The following is a 14802-nucleotide window of genomic DNA, read 5'->3' on the forward strand; positions in this document are numbered from 1 at the left end:
CAGTAAATTTTAAAACAGGGTTAACTTAAAATTTGCTGATGACTCATTGATCGTTAGACTACTTAATGAGAATAAAACCAGTCCTATCCCAGTGGTAGATGACTTGTTAACTGCCTTGATGAATCTTTTCTTTATCTTATTGTTACAATAATAAGGACCTAATAATCAGTTTTAGGACAATCCACATTCACCCACATGAAACAATCATCAAAGACCAAGCAGTGGAGATTGTTGAAAATTATGAATATCTGGGGACAATCATAGACTCAAAGGTGATCTTTAATAAAAATACAGAAGCCGTCTGCCAGAAAAGGACAGCAGCACCTCAGCTGTCACAGGAAGTGGAGCCTTTTTAGTGTGAGTCCTACCATTATGTCACTTATTTATAAATCTTGTTTTGAGTCTGTCTTTACTGGTGTTCTGCTGGCCTCATGTGGAAATCTTAATTTCAGAAACAAAAATAGAATAAATCAAATCGTAAAATGGAGCAGCAAAATAAAAAGGTCTCAACACTCCGATCTCACAGACCTGTTTAACAAGCAAGTATTATGGAAAGCAAAGTGTGTTCTGTCAGGTAGAACTCACCCTCTGCATTCTGAATTCTGATTGTTGCTATCAGGTCACAGGTTCAAAATTCCAAGGATAAACAGAAACCAGTTCAAATACTCCTTCATTCCAACGGCTTAGAAAAACATAAAAGGCTGAACCAATATGACCACAGCAGAAATAGCCACGTCAAGGGAATCTACACTGAAAAGGAAAGCTGATCTTAATGAAGTGCCATTAAAAGGAACCAATTTTCATAATTAAGTCATAATTATTTCTATTTAAACTGCACAGAAGATTAAAAAATGGGAAAATAAACAACATACATTGAAACTAGGGAGACTAAAGGATAGTCAAAAGAACAAACCCTTAAACACTAGGAAGTACATTCAAAATAAACCGTGTCACACACGAGCGTTTAGGAGGCAGTCAAAAAGCCTAAAGGTGAGTAAAATATCATGAGACAAGAGGTTGTAACATGGTACTTACCCAAATCTCTCAATCTCTCAGCAGGAAAACCGAGGAGAAGTAAACACCACACTTCCGGGTTCCAAAAATGGCCATCACCATTTGATCAGAACAAAGCAATCACTGAGGAAATTCTTAAACAGGAAAAGTGCAATAGAAAGTGCTTAAACAGATGGTTAGTACACAATATGCCAAAATCAGAATTAGAGTTTCTAAAACTAGATTGAAGGAAACAATTTCCTAAGTAATTCAAGAGAAAATTGCTTAAAAAATGTACTAACATACAACCAAAGGTCGTAAAACAAATCTGAGAATGTGAGGAAATTGCTCTCGCTTTTACACTCCACATTCCTACCTACTAAGTAGTTGCATTATAATTAATAATAACTATGCCTGCCTGGTGCTGAATTCAGGCAGGCCTACCAATGACCATTAAGCAGCTCTGTGTATTTAAAGCAACGAATAATTTATAATGCTGGGTGGGGCCCATGCTAGGATTAAAGTGGAAGAGTTGTAGGTAAAGGCCAAACTATGGCATTCTTAGAATATAAAGAGGATTATTTTTAAAATGAATTTAATTTTTCTTTTTGTAAAAACTATGAAAATGGTTTATGTTCTGTTTGGTTTGAAATAGTGGGCAAATGTTTATAAACGTTTAAAGAAAGTATTGCAATGACATCTATTTAAAATTTGAAATCTCAGACAACATAATCTTTAAAAAAAACAGGAGTGGTCTCCCCTAGACTATACTCAGATATGGGGATGGATACTTGACGGGTAAACTGCAAGACAATAATTATATTTTTATACTAGCAAAATACCCGCATTTTGCAGCGGCAAAGTACTGCTTTAAAATTTTTATTAAGAAGAAAAGTAAACCTTTTTAAACTGCGGGAAAATATACCAATAATTATTTGTTAAGAATCTCTTTGTACCACGTTGTCAGTTCGGCTCACCGGTTGTAATATGACCAAGCTGTGCTCTGAGCTTACTCTTGAGCATGCACCGTATAGTTGACCATGTGAAAAGCAATCTTGCCTCAAATCAATGCCAGCCTTTTGTAGGGTCTGTCCCTGAGACTTATTAATTGTCATTGCGAAGCAGAGCCTTACTGGAAATTGGAGGCGTTTTGAATTGAAATGGGTTTCATCGATAACTTTGCATCCAGCTTTTGAGAGTTTAAACATTCATAAACATCAAATTGTCCACTACTCAAATCGTCACCTGTGAATCTAAGATGTTTAAGAGGCATTGGCGGTTGTCCAAAGGTGTAAAATATTTGGCCATTTCGGTACACTTGAAAGTGACAACCGAACAATTCAGCGGCAGCCATCAAGTTACATGCAGAACCATTGGTGAAGGGCTTAAGCATTTCACTCTTATAGTGCTCCTGTGTAGTATAATTATCTCCAGTACCGTCATCAGCGCACACCTTGAACCTGTCCCAGTCATTCAATACATAAGACACAATGTTCCTCCGGATATCAAGAGTGAGCCTGATATGGCCGTGCAATATGTAACACAGAGAACGGAAAAGGCAGTCGCCATCTCCGGGCATGGAAACCACTCGGTAAGTGACAGTTCTTTGATCGATGGTGATCACCTCGATAGATATGTTAATGGGGGTACGGTTGGAACGATAAAGGAAATGGATACCTGAACAATGTAAACTAAGTCTAAAATACCTACACAATAACTATAATCATAATAAACGAACAATAAAACAGCGGAGAAGCTGTGGATTAAATAAAAAGGCTGCAGTTATCAGCAGGGAGACATGAATACCGTGGCGAAGCAAGGAAGGGAATGAAGAGACCGGAGTGACAGATGGCCTTATATAGGCAGGCAGCCAACTACGCAGGAGGCGTGGGGATGGGGGACCCAATGCCGCCTCACACGGTGACCGAGCTGCAGGCTATGGAAGTATATATGTACGTAAGTAGGAATCAGTTAGCGTTGGGAACCCGCATACCAAATTTCTTGAAGATGGGCCCATAAGTAACAAAGACCATTGGAAAGTTCAATATGGCGGCCGACAGTGGTGTCATACCACTGAAATAAGTACATACATCGGTTTTGGTTAGCGCAGGGAAGCCGCCTACCAAATTTCGTGAAGATGGGGCCATAAATAAGAAAGTTTAACATGGCGGACTTTGTCGACCGTTATGACCATTACGCGTAGAATTTCGAAATGAAACCTGCTTAACTTTTGTAAGTAAGCTGTAAGGAATGAGCCTGCCAAATTTCAGCCTTCTACCTACACGGGAAGTTGAAGAATTAGTGATGAATGAGTCAGTGAGGGCTTTGCCTTTTAATAGTATAGATTATGTACATCGAAGAAACATCAACATGAAATCAAATCAAATAATAATATACTGAATAATTATTATAAAAGTTGGATAAATAGGACTCTGCAGCTGGTAAAGTACCATTTAGCGGAAATAGCCCAAATGTTGATAGAAATCAACATTTTGTATCTAATACTTGTATGCAAAATTTGATTGACTTAAGTGAAAGCATACTCAGGTTATCGTGTTTACACACACACAGACAGACACACAGACATAATTCCAAACATGGTGGGAGGTCAAAAACATCAAGATTCATCAAAATCTTGAAATGCATTTTTTTTAGAGGATTCCAATACTTTCCCTATACTTTGTATACAAGAAAGCCAGGGAGGTCTAAAATGTTGAGATTCATCAAAATCTCAACATCAAAATTTTGGACGATTGCAATACTTTCCCTTTACTTCATATAGGGGTAGAAAGGGAAAGATTGTAAGGCACTGTGGATGACACAGCATATCCAAAATAATGGTGCCTTAAAAGCATTTTTCATCACATTTGTAAAACTGACGAAAAGAAATATTGAGCAGGATGGATCTACAATTCAAATTCAAACCTATCAATGCTGACCAGCTATTGCTGAACACTGAAATGAGAAGCATCATCAAGATGCTGAGTACAAATGAAAATCAGCAGCAATTAGCTCAATTGAATAAATAGAATGTGCTAGCATCATTAAGTGGTTAAACACACTACATTCAATAAAAGTTAATTTCATTTTTCTACAAATTCATATATAATAGAGTCAATCTGAAATTATATTTGTGTTCAGGTTGAAGCTGTCAATCCTAATCACCAAAAAGGTTTCAGGAAGCAACACTTTTGAAAAGATTTGTTGTCCAGTGTAATTATTAGTAGCTGACCTTCTCTTTCACAATCTCAAGCAAGCCAGTGTCAAGAAGACATCTTGGAAAATGTCTGTTATGCTGGATCTTTGCAGCTCCCTGGGTCCTGACTACTGTGTTTCACATCCATGTTGATGAAGAAGAATCAGGTGAAATGACAATGTCATTCCACTTTCTGTGGGGAACCTGTCAGATTATATGGTTAATGCAGGTTCAATGCTCTTACTCCTTCTCAGGCTCATTGTATTTTTAGTGTGTAGCGTTATAATCTTACAAGTGAATGTGCACTTTATAAGAATAAACTTAAATGAATTTTTATTTTTCACCCTTCAACGCTAAATTGGATTAAATGTCTTTAAAATATTTTGATATGTACTGTTATTTTTTACTCTTCACAATGTTTTAAAGTAGCAGTTCCCTGTTTTTGTAGTTTAAATTAAAGAGGCAAAATTGTAATGCTACAACATATTCATGCTCGTTTAGCATGAATATGTTTAAATGGGCACTTTGCTTCCAAAGGTGCTTGGTGCCTTTAATATATAAAGTAGCACAACATACATAATATACATAATAATGTTTGTACATCTTCTGACTGAATGCTGCAGAGCTGTGCACTTACTTTATTGCACAAAGTAATTTGCCATTTTATTCCTTTAGAGAATAATTTGTACCAACCGGTATGTTACTGATGCCATGACAAGCTGCAATTTTGTAAGAGTGTCTCTATTATTCACAGTAGCTAATTGTATTGTATGCCATTTAATGCTCTTAAAGTATAGCTTAGAGTGATTAAGGCTTTTCTGTTCTTTTCTCCTTCTTATTTCAGAACTACTTTGCTCATGGCTTTTGACAATTTGTTGTTCAGCCTCTTTTTTATTTAACACTGATGTCATTGACTTTAATAAGAAATACACAATACTGAGTCATTTCTCAAGGTTACTCCTTATGGTTGCCTTGGGGAAACGCCAGCTAGTTAAGAATAGCATGTGTACAAAGGTCTTGCTCTTTTTTAGTCCTGGGTTGGTGTTCAAACAAAATATGCATATTTTTCAATAGAAGTGCCCAGTGCAGGTTTGTTTACTTGATCTTACTGAGGTTAGATAAATGGAGTCACAGAAGAAGGTTGTAAGAAGATGGCAAGGAGCTCATGTTTTTGTTTTCTTTCTCACCAAAGTTGCCGGCCTGAAAGAAGATCCTTGGCCCAGATGAACCCCACCTATCACTGCACCTTCTGACACTATCATTCAGCTATCCTTTAAAAGAACCTTCATCACACTCACAAACTATTTCAAATCACCTTGAATAGAAGAGCACTCAATTTAATATCCTACACTTCTAACTGTCCTAATAATTTTGGAACCTTGTGTATTAGTTTTGCTTCAATTATGACATAAATTGATGTGTTTTGATTTGTTCACATCATTTTTGTGATATCACCTTGATCAGTGATGAGAGAACCCTGCAGAGTTTATCTAACCAAACTCCCCAAAATGTAATGAAAACATTGATGAAACTAGTTTTGAGTGAAATGTAATGATACAATGGTCTTTTAAGTGTCCCTGAGGACTTGAGAAGCATCTGCCAACTATGCTTGACTCATTATTGTAGACAAAAATGTGATATGAGCTGTGAACCATTGAGCTACCACGCATTAAACAAAAGGAGACACAAAAAATACTAGAAATAAAATACAACAAACAGCCACAAACTAGAAATAAGTAAATAAAATACAGATCATTTTACGCTCACAGATTTCCGATATTGGGGCACACATTGGCCATGCCATGAAGCAGCAGCATGGGACTGGTTTGTTCCATTGATTGGAGTTGCGGCTCCAGAGTGCAGCTGGAAAGCATTTTTGTTTCACATGTATCTGTGCAAATGATTTACACATCTTTCTTCCGTTAAGAAGAAAGAAACTATGGAAGTCCTGAAGTCCAATGAGCAAAAACAAATTAAATCATGCAAAAACAAATCAGAAAACACAAAAAACAAATTGAAAACGCAAAAACAAACCTGAGAGACTTAAAGAGTTTTCTGTTTAGTTTTTGGGTATTCAATTTGTTTTTGCTGTTTCTGATGTTTATTTGCATTTTCTCATTTGTGTTTGCATATTCAATTTGTTTTTGCATTTTCTGATTTCTTTTGCATTTCCAATTTGTTTTGTTTTTTTTTTGCATTTTCTCATTTCTTTTGCATTTCCAATTTGTTTTTGGTTTTTTTTGCATTTTCTCATTTGTTTTTGCATTTCCAATTTGTTTTTGCATTTCCAATTTGTTTTTGCAGTTTCTGAATTGTGTTTACTGCGGTGGGCTGGCACCCTGCCCAGGGTTTGTTTCCTGCCTTGTGCCCTGTGTTAGCTGGGATTGGCTCCAGCAGACCCCTGTGACCCTGTAGTTAGGATATAGCGGGTTGGATAATGAATGGATGGATGGATTTTTTGTGTTTGTGTTTTCTCATTTGTTTTTGCATATTCAATTTGTTTTTGCATTTTCTGATTTCTTTTGTGTTTCCAATTTGTTTTTTTCATTTACTCATTGTTTTTGCATTTCCAATTTGTTTTTTTATGCATTTCCTCATTTGTTTTTGTATTTCCAATTTGTTTCTGCATTTTCTGATTACCGTATTTTTTGCACCATAAGACGCACCTGACCATTAGACGCACCTAGGTTTAGAGGATGAAAACAAGAAAAAAAATATTCTGAACCAAATGGTGCACTAATATGTTTAATAAAATATAGCAGAATAATATTTCAACCATGTAAATTCAACAGCGGTATTAAGAAACATCATCACTGTCATTAACAAATAAGGAGAGACTTTAAGTTTCAAGCACTCTTCTAGTTTTATGGAAACCCCAAGAACTCCTCATCGCTAGTGTCAGAATTTATTAAGCTCAGTTGCTCACAATCACTTTGCAGCATCACGTACCTATCATCACGCGACATAACCTGTCCAAAGTCACCAGGGGACAAAGCACGTTTGGACCAATGCTCCCTGAACTTATATCGCCAGTCTAGTCCCATCTATATTTGTAATGCCACAAAGCCCTTCATCTCATGTTTTGTTGTGGGTTTCCAGTTTGAAAAATGAGAATGCGGTGCAAGCACAGCCCTCGATTCAAAAAATTGCCTGAAGTAGTCCAGCGGCTGGTAATCTGTGGAGTCCAGAGTCCGACTCAGTGATAATGCGCAAAACAATCTCTGCTTTTTTTTTTTTCTGCACTCGCTTAGCTCCCTCATGAGATGTAGATGCCATCTTGCTTTTGTTTACATTTCGCAACTCACGCACACGCAAGGATTAGATGCCGAGTCAATGAGTCTAACATTCCTCCAAGCACAGAGGGAATGCCTGAAATGTAACAGTGAGTTTTGTCGCCCTCTACCCCTGGATGCCTACTTTTGTCAGGTAATACACATCATGGTCTGTGACGCAATATTCGCTCCATAAGACACACAGACATTTCCAACCTTCTTTTGGGGAAAAAAAAGTGCGTCTTATGGTGCGAAAAATACGGTAGCTTTTGTGTATTCAATTTGCTTTTGGCTTTCACAATTGCTTTTGTGTATTCAATTTGTTTTTGCATTTTCTGATTTGTTTTTTGCAAAATTGAATATGATTTTGTGCATTGCACTTCAGTACAACTGTGAGAAACACCTTGTAAATAGTAATAAATCTTTTGTTATTGTTATTTCACAGGATGTCTTCTGTTTTCATATGAAAACAGCTCCTTTAAAGCTTGTTTTGAGACTGGAACTGGGTGTGTGGTTCTTGTGTAGCAACTTGTTCACAAATCAGATGAACGAGGATCATTTAACTGATTCTTGGGTAGTGATTTGTTCACAAATGAAATGAGTCAAGAGTCATAATTTAGGCAGTTCTTGCATATGCGCTTTAAACATCTATCAGTGAGATGAAAGACGATGACAATATCATGCAGGAAGGACATGTATGTGCTTTAGCACTCCCATTGAGCTCCACTAAATTGATTTCTTTATGCTAAAATAAAAAAGAACAAATCATTCGCAAATCACCTATCTTAAATTCTTTAGATACAGTAAGTGGTGATAGTGGCTTACTGTGAAACACCTTGATTTCATATTATGTTAGAACTGCTAGGAATTAGGCTGAATGACTTGTTCCTTTCAAAACTTTTTACTTTGTTATTTCATCTTTTTTCAAATGTAAATATTTCTCATAGGTCCCATAGTATACAGAGGCAGCACAGTTAGCTAACTTTGACACCTTACTGATCCAGCAGTGTGAACTTACGTGTGTCAAACTATACATTTTTGCGATCTTTATAGAATTTACTTTTGTTCTCCATACTCCAGTCCTGTTTTGTCTGTGCAAATGTCTTGCCCAGGCAATAAATGGACAACATTTTAAGATATTAAAAGTAGAGCGATTTAATGCAAATCAAGTTACTTTTATTCTAAAAATATCCGACAATGATAGAAAGGAGATTTCTGCAGAAGAATATTTACAGAACCACGAAGATGGTCTCAGACCAGAGCACAACTTTGCCTTGTTTGTCTTTTGTAGCTTAATATTAAATGGACCAAACAGCCTTCCTTTTAAGACCACACATTGGCATAGAATTAAAGAGAATATCCTCAGCTGCATTAAAACTGAAACTTTAAAAGTGAAAAAGTTTACTTAAAAATTCAAAAGTTCAACATTCCAAAGAGACAGCTTGGTGCCAAGAATGTTGGTTTTTAAATTTATCTGGGTGAGGTTTATCTATGATGTAATTCTTTTTTTTAATATACAGTAATAATTATTTGCTATAGGTGTTCCCACTGAAGGAGGCATACAAGTAAGGTTTAGCAAAGATATTTCATTGGCTTGTAGGTGTTTTTAATAAATGCCTCCAACTGAGCTTTGTTGTATACCCGTTTCATTCCAAGTACTTTGCAAAATGAGGCACCACCTATTCATCTGAAGTGTGTCAGTCACATGTTCTTACTAGATATTACATGGGTGTCCTTTCAACAGTATGAACACACATTGTTGGTTTATTGGTTTCTCTGAGTGAGTGTGGGTATGTTTGTGTATGCACTGTGGTAGATTGTCCTCTTCTTCATGGTTATTGATTCTCCGATGGCTTCTGGTCCCCTGTGAACCTGCCTCCGACAGAGTGGCTGAGCCTATAGAATCAATCTTTACCCCAAAGAGCACAGTTTGCTTACTCAACATGCAGCATCCTTATTAGGCTATCATTTGTATGTAACTGTTACTGTCTTATTAGGCAACTGACATCACAGAAGTGGTAGTCAACCATAGCAATATCTTTCACAGGCTTCATGGAATGGACTGAACTTATCCACAACATTAACCTGAGACAATTCTTGATACTATCCACACTGAAGTGCTCTTTCTATGCTTCCATTTATCCAGCATATCAATCTCAACAAAAAATGGTCTGTGCCAAGATCAGTTTAATCTTGGGATTGTCTGTAATGAATGACCAGAAAAGCAGGTAGGTGCTGAGGATTTTTATATTAGAAGCCTTGTGTCATTCACAGTGCTTGTATATGATGGTGCAGAGTGAGGATTTATGGGGTTGTCATATTCTGAAAGTAATGTAAACTGCACTGCATGAGGGGGGACCCAAAAATTCCCAGAATTATACAACTTTCAGCAATTTCATTTTAGTCACCATCAAAATTCTCCTCTTAAGAACTTTTCCTCAACACTTCCTCCCATTCCTGAAAACATTTTCTGTACTCATCGTTTTTTTTTTACCATGTCTAGAGTCTCCTGAAATTTTTCCCAATGTAGCAAATCATCTTCTTTCAAGTCTCAATTTAATTTTCAGGAACAAAAAGAAGTTACCGGGAGAGAGATCTGATGAATTCAGGGAGTGCAAAGCAATAAACACATTGTTTCTGGTCAAAACTCTTTGACTGACAATGTGGATGTGTGCAGGTCTGCTGTCGTACTTAAAAATGCAATTTTGTGTGTGCTGCTTCTCCAGATGTTTTTTTTCTGATGCTTTCCTATAGGCGCACAACAGTTCAGTGTATTGTTTCTGATTAACAGTCTGTTCACAGGGAACAAACTTTTCATTAACAAGCCCATTAATGTCAAAAATGCGATCATTGTCTTGATATGACCTGATGTGCTTTTTTCAGCTTAGAAAAAAAAAATTGGCTAAGTCATGTTGTAGAATAAATGTCACAAATACTGTGAGGAATGAACCAGCATCCCAGCCCGTATGAACCCCATTCCCTTTCCTGGCCAGGAGGGCTTGATAATGGAAGGTCAGGGAGTGAATGATAATATTTCCTTTCCTCACCAGGACCCAGTTGTGGAAGGACATAACAGCAGCTACAATGGGGCTGGCATTGTAACAGCCACTGAGTGACACCCGGGATCGACTTAGGAACAGGGAAAGACAGAGGGTGACTGCATGTTATGGGCAAAGTGGGCATACAATTCAAGGCACCTCACAACACGATAAACAGACTTGAGCTGGGAGAATTTTGTGACCGACTTCAGCTGGGCCGGTGGGGTTGGTGGAGTAGCAGGATGCTTGCTGCTTGTGCTGATTGACACATTTGCAAAACAAAAGATGCTGATGAAGAGGTGCAAAGGAATTTAAGGTAGCCCAGCATTACGACTTTCTTTGTAGGCTTCAGGGATTCTATTGTTAACAAGACTGTAGGTATACGATGCCTATCAGTATAGTCAATAACTACACCCTGCTCCCATGCTTTTTATCAATTCCGGGAATTTTTTTGGTCCCCCCTCGTCTGTTCTGTTGCTTAATCTTCCACTCTGACCATCTTTCTCTCTCTCTCTATGTATATATACACATGGGGGAACTCAAGTACAAAAAAATAACACTGAAGTACCTCAGGCCGTTCCCTGTTAAAAGCCACCCCACCTTATTCCAATCTCACCACCATTCTCTCTTTCTTCTCTTGGCCCTGCCCTGTTTTCCTCCTGCCAGTTATCCAGCATGTCAGTCACAACTCCATACTCTAGACCCAGTTACTCCTCTGATTTTATTGGCTTTTTGTAATGAGTGAAACAGACAAGTTTCAATTTGCACACAGTTTTGTGAAATTGACAATAAAATAGTTTTGTGGGTGATTATGAAATGCCAAAACTGTTTAAACATTTTTTGGGGAGTTTTAAACAATGAACACTGTTACATAATGTCTTGTTCACACTTCACACAGCATGTTTAGCTGTATTATTTTCTCCAGCTGTGTGAAGTATGTAATCTGTACCTCACTGGTAAAATCAATTCTATTTATGCCTTTCATTCTCATCACCATGGTGAGTGTTGTACGTTCTTAAAAAATTCAACAAGCACACTAAAACACACTATCAGGCACATTACTGTTTTTTCTTAACAGGAAAACTCATTTCATGGAAAGTCGCTGCTGCCACAAACTAACGCTACCATTACCTACCAACTGTCCTATCCTAGCTCAGATTCTACTCAGTTCTGGTGATGAAGTGAAAGATGCTGAGCCTTCAAAATCCTTTGGGTTGCCAACCAAGCCACACCCATTTAATGAACAAAAAAACAATTCAAACAATAATCTGTCCTACAGGACACACAAGCTACTAGCTTAATAAAGCTCAATATGCTCTTCAAACAGCAAAATGGAATTGGACACGAGCTCTCTGTCTCCATGATCCTCGGTAAATCAAAAGACAGCCTCCATAATCAGGTACTCTGCTTATATTCCTCTGGTGCTGGAAGGAGTGGGGCTTGTGCTGCCCAGATGGGGCAGGGGTAGGCATTGTCTACTGGCGATGGATCAACACTCTGGAGAAAACCAGAGGTACAGTTAGCAGCAGTGTCCCCTCCTGTTTGGCAGTGGGATTGTTCAGCTTACCTGAACCCTCCAATGATTTCTAAGCATGCATGTGTGACAATCTTTATTGAAAATCTTAATGACAAGCAGTCGCATGCACAATTAATGCCTGAAAACACTTCTATCCAGGAACTAAATGCTATAAAATGCATTATTATTATTATTCTTGTGTGAACTGCTTACATTTTGCTACAAGCAAAATTAAACCTATTTAACAATTTTATTGTGTAAAATTCAGTTTCATGTGAATCATTTTGCTTATCACTAGAATTTTTAAATCAGTGTGAGGTTCACTTCTGGACCCAACCTCACAATCACTTTTGTCACAATGTAGTCAGAAATTATAACATATTGATCTTCTTAAGTTAATTTTGACATTTTATTTATTATTATTTAACCATTTTGTTGTTGGATGAATATAAAGCAAACAGCATAGCTATTTTGAGATTAGATTCTTATGATGACGGATGTCATTACGCTTGTCTAAGCATTAAAGTGTGTTTGTTGCATCATGGCAGCCATTATGAGGATTCTGCACAACTACAGAGTGCTAATTGCATGCCAGTTACTTAGGAAATTGACCTGGAAAATTACGAAACAACACATATATGTACTCTAGAGTCTGGTCAATGGTCAAAATACCAGGAAATATTGTTTGGCAAAATAAAAAAGAACATTTAACAAAATGAAACAAATAAGTGAACAATATAGGATGATATAGGATGCCTAAGCTATGCTGCCACCATCTTAAATACCATCTGACTGATAACATCACAGGCAGCAGCATCAGTGCCATGTGACTAACAAAAGGAGTTGCAACCAGAAACAATCCGGCAATGACCATGAAACAGCAATTCAAAATGGTGGCACTTGTTAAAATAAGAACAAAATGGCACCATGATGACATTAAAAACATACCATTATTTTTAAAGAACAATAACACATATACTGAGAAATTAGATGAAACCTGTTCCTAATAAATCCCCAAATATTGTAACAGCATTGACAAGTCACATCAGCCTGGGAGGAGTCACCAACAGTATGAGCTGGTACTCTATAATGCAAATGAGCAGCTTCAGAGCCATACAAATAAAAACATAAAAATGACAAGCCTGCCACAGTCACATAAGAATTCCATCTAGTGCGGCAACAGCAAGTGGTCCTTCTAAGAAGAGCAAGCTACCTAAAAAAGTGATGTAAAGATCAAGAATCCATTGTGAATAGGCACAGCACTACAATTTACAAACTTAGATTCATGACTGCCATCTTATTTATGGGGATGTTCTCTGCTATGTTACTACCTAAGTCTTTTGTAAATAAAGTCTGGAGCAAGCTAGCTCTGAAGTAGTATCTGTGCTTGTTACTTATATCCCAAATAAATTGTTTTCCTCATAAGGAAGGATTGTCCTGTCAAAGCAGCTTCTGGAGTCACTGATATGCTACAGTAGCTGGGTATAGTAGACTAAAGCTCCCTCTTGTGGCCTATAGTGTCCTTGCATCCCTAAGATATCAGCACACCTTAAAAGTCCAAAGTTCCAGTTGTATATTTTTAAAAATCAAAAGCAATCACACTTCTCTTAGTCAGGGACAGTATGCTATCCCTAATCAGCTGCATCCTTGTCCCAGTTTCTCCAACCTGGGACTTTGACATGCCACCTGCCTTCTATGGCCCATGGTCTCCCTTCTCTCACTCTTTCTCTCACTTTTTAGTACAGAATCAGGCATCCTTTAAAATACTTAGGCCTCTGGCTATTAGCCCCTTGAAATACATTACATGTTTCTTCCTGTGGCACCAGTCTCTCCTTCTCTGTTTTGGTTTGGATTCTACTTGATTGTCATTACCATTAGCCCTGCTTTCTAAAACTGGAATGCAAAGATGTTCTCTTATTGCAGTGCTGGGTCTCTCTTTCCCACTATCTTTCCTCCTTCTCCTTTTTTATCCTGCATGACGGAGTGCAGCATTCCTGTTCTTGGTTTCTTTTTGCCAGCTGAAATAGCTTGTCTAAAGTGTGGCCATCTGTATCACTTTGACAAAAGCAAGGGATTTATTCCAACATAGCTTGTCAATCCTGTTTAACTAGTTTCTCCCCAAAATAAAATAAAGTACCTATAACTTATTCTATGTACAGTATGTATAGTTTTCTGACTGAAGAAATACTTTCTAAGATTTGTGTAAAATGTGACATTAATAGGTTCCCATATGAGCCGTTGTGTTCTTTTAGAAGAACAAGTTTAAAATGACAACTGGCATCCAATGAACTTATACCTCTCCTAATTCAAAATACTTCAGTCATATCACCTCTTAATGTTCATTGGCTTAATAAAGGTCAACTCCTTTATTGCTTCCTCATAAATAATACCCTGTGGCTCTGGAATCAGCCTAGTCACCAGTGTTATGCATGAACTAGTTCAAAAGAGTGTGTTCATTGAACAAGTTAATTTTTCTAAGAAAGGTGATCTTAACATAACGTATTTGCAAGTGAAGAACTTGAATGTGAGCTAGTTCAGTTTTATGTGACAATCTGTATCTGGTTTAGGTCCAGATTAAACATTTTGCCTTACCCTGTAATGTAGGGGTGGAGCCGAATCTGAATACAGTATTCGGATAAGCACAAATAGTGGATTTTTACAAATATTTATTTTGTACGAATTTTTTGCCAATTATTTGGATTCTGAAAAAATAACGTAAAATCAAATATGCACTGTCTGTGTCTGCCTGCTTGTGCTTAAGCTGCACCCTTGCTGACATGAGCACGC

The sequence above is a fragment of the Erpetoichthys calabaricus genome, chromosome 8 (assembly GCF_900747795.2).
Source record: "Erpetoichthys calabaricus chromosome 8, fErpCal1.3, whole genome shotgun sequence".
Taxonomy (NCBI): Eukaryota; Metazoa; Chordata; class Cladistia; order Polypteriformes; family Polypteridae; genus Erpetoichthys; species Erpetoichthys calabaricus.